Source organism: Rhamphochromis longiceps, linkage group LG13 (assembly GCF_057381845.1).
Source record: "Rhamphochromis longiceps isolate RC_006_pf linkage group LG13, R_longiceps_female_GT1.1, whole genome shotgun sequence".
In the NCBI taxonomy this organism is placed as follows: domain Eukaryota; kingdom Metazoa; phylum Chordata; class Actinopteri; order Cichliformes; family Cichlidae; genus Rhamphochromis; species Rhamphochromis longiceps.
The window spans coordinates 38,915,795-38,918,439 of record NC_140569.1 but is presented as its reverse complement, the minus strand read 5'-3'; positions in this window follow the sequence as shown (position 1 = coordinate 38,918,439).

The following is a 2,645-nucleotide window of genomic DNA, read 5'->3' as shown; positions in this document are numbered from 1 at the left end:
ATTCACGCACTCTCTCTCTCTCACACCATCACCTTAAAATCGTATGACGCGTTTTTGTCTATGGTCCGCCTCCCTATTCACGGAATTACACCCTCAATATGTGACATCAGAACTTTCGTAAATAATTGACGCTTCTTAAGGGGAAATATTTATCATTTGACAAAGATTATATGACAGGGCGTGTCAGTACAGTGAAACTGTTGTTGTGAATTGATCACTGACGGTGGTTTTAAGAAGCGTCCCTAGTCATTAAGAACAACTACTGCAGCACATGTAGACTCGCCAGAGAGAGAGAAAGGGTTCTCTGCTAGGGAAGTTTAAACGAAGCCTCCTCAAAATCAGCAGCTGAGCTTTTAACTGATCCTTTAACTTTGCCCAACATGTTTCTGGACCAACCCATATAAAAGGCCATACCTTGGACCTTGTCTTTTCTTTGGGCCTCGATATCGAGGCTGTACATTTGAGTGATGATAACGGTGTCTTTTTTTAGCTCAATTCTAGTTCTAAACAAACACTCATAGATCATAACAGCTGAGAGGTTCTCTGTCATGACTGACAGTTCTCTACTTTCTCATGAAATAAAGAACCTGATTAAAACAGGTTCTATCTCACAGGAAAAGGCATGCCCTTGGATCAATCAGTCCATTTTAAATTTGAGGAGAATATGCTGCAAAGCTGAACGACTATGGAAGAAAACTGAACTTGGCTCTATCTCAGAGATCTCGTGTTCTCTTGAAATGAAATCAGAATATTTTTCTAGACTCATATCAAAAAACGAGAAATCCCGAGATTCTGTTTGACAAAATCAGATCTATCGTGTCCCCAGATGTGGTACCTGTGCACTCTCAAGCAGACAGTAACAAACTTCTTTGATGTTTTGTTGAGTAGATCAAGTCCTGACTCCTGGTCAACTTTTACAACTGTGACATATGATGTAATAGTAGCCCCGGTGGACAAAATGAAGCCGTCTTCAGGTCCCTCAGATTTTCTCCCCCACTAAACTTTTTTAATGTTTCATGTTTTCTAATCGTTTCCCAGCTTTTTTTAAACGTGCCATTGTAAACCCCAGCCTGGATTCAACACTACATCAACATGATAGACCTACTTTCAAACTCCCTTTATGTCAAAACTTTCTGAGAAGGCAGTTACTGTCCACCTTATAGCGCACTTGGATAAACAGTTAATCCTACCATCCCGATAAACACACTGAGAGATCTGGTTGGGTTGTCTGGCTCTGTCCTTGAGTGGTTTTCATCCGACATATCTGACAGGAGTCTAAGGCTGCGTTCACACTGCAGGCGAAAGCGCATCAAATCCGATTTTTTTGACCCTCTGCGACCCATCTATCCGATCATGGTGTGACAGTGTGAACGGCACAAATCCAATATTTTCAAATCCGATCTGGGTCACTTTCGTATGTGGTACTGAATCCGATACATATCCGATGTTTCAGAAAGCGACTGCTGTTTGATGGTCATGTCGCATTAAATCCGTCTTTTACGTCACTGACACAAGACAGACGCCAACTATCAGCGCCGGAGAAGACATCGTGAACGCTTCCTGTCCATCCGGTGAAACTGTTGGGAAGACAACGTTGGAGAAACGTGAACATTTTATATGTTCTGTATATTCTGACAGAAATCTGCAGCTATCCTTGGAAGCACAGCTCCTCTAAAACAGCAACAAGGATCATTATTAGGTTATTTACATTATTATGTAAATAACAAAATAACTTAAAGCAAAAACTGGGAAACGTGAAGTCCGAAGTCTTTATATTAAGGGCCATCAGTCAAACATACTGTTGCTCTGGGTCTAAACACAGCGCGTTGTGTGTGACGTCTGCTTTTGCACATGCGAGCGCTTTGAGCGTTCACACTAGAGCGCGTTTGCTGTCGCATTTTATTTGTAGTGTGAACGAGCAGACAAAAAAATCAGATTTGATCAAAAAATCGGAATTGAGCATCAAGACCTGCAGAGTGAACGTAGCCTCAGTCTGTCTGCAAACCAGATTATGTCTGAATCTACAGAGTTATGTGGAGTTCCTCAGGGCTCCGTGCTGAGACCTACTCTGTTTTTAAAATACATTCTTCCTTTAGGCCAGATAATATCTGCTGATGCTGTCTACCTATCACCTTCCTTACCACTTGCATTACACTTCCTCACAGGGACCAGCTCCCAGTTTGGATTCAGGAGACAGACCCCCTCTGTACTTTTAAGTTTAGGCTTAAAACGTTCCTTTTTGGGAAACATATAGGTAGGACTGGATCAGATGACCCTCAGACCTCCCTTGGTCACGTTGCAATAGGTCTGTTGAGGGCTTCTCATGATGCATCCATGAACACATGAACACATGCGTGTTTAGTCTCTGGCTCTGTTCTACAGCATGTATTTGTCCTGTCTTCTTCCCTCACCCCCAAGGTGGCCACCCCTCCCTGACCCTGGTTCTGCTGGATGTTTCTTCCTGTTTAAAGGGAGTTTTTCCTTCCCACTCTTTTCAAAGCACTTGCTCATATGGGGTCCAATAATTGGTCAGGTGTTTCCCTATAATTCTAGCATCTTTATGTTACAATATAAACAACTCTGAGATGAATGTTGTTGTGATTCAGGACTATATAAATGACTGAATTAAAAAAAAAAATCAGCAG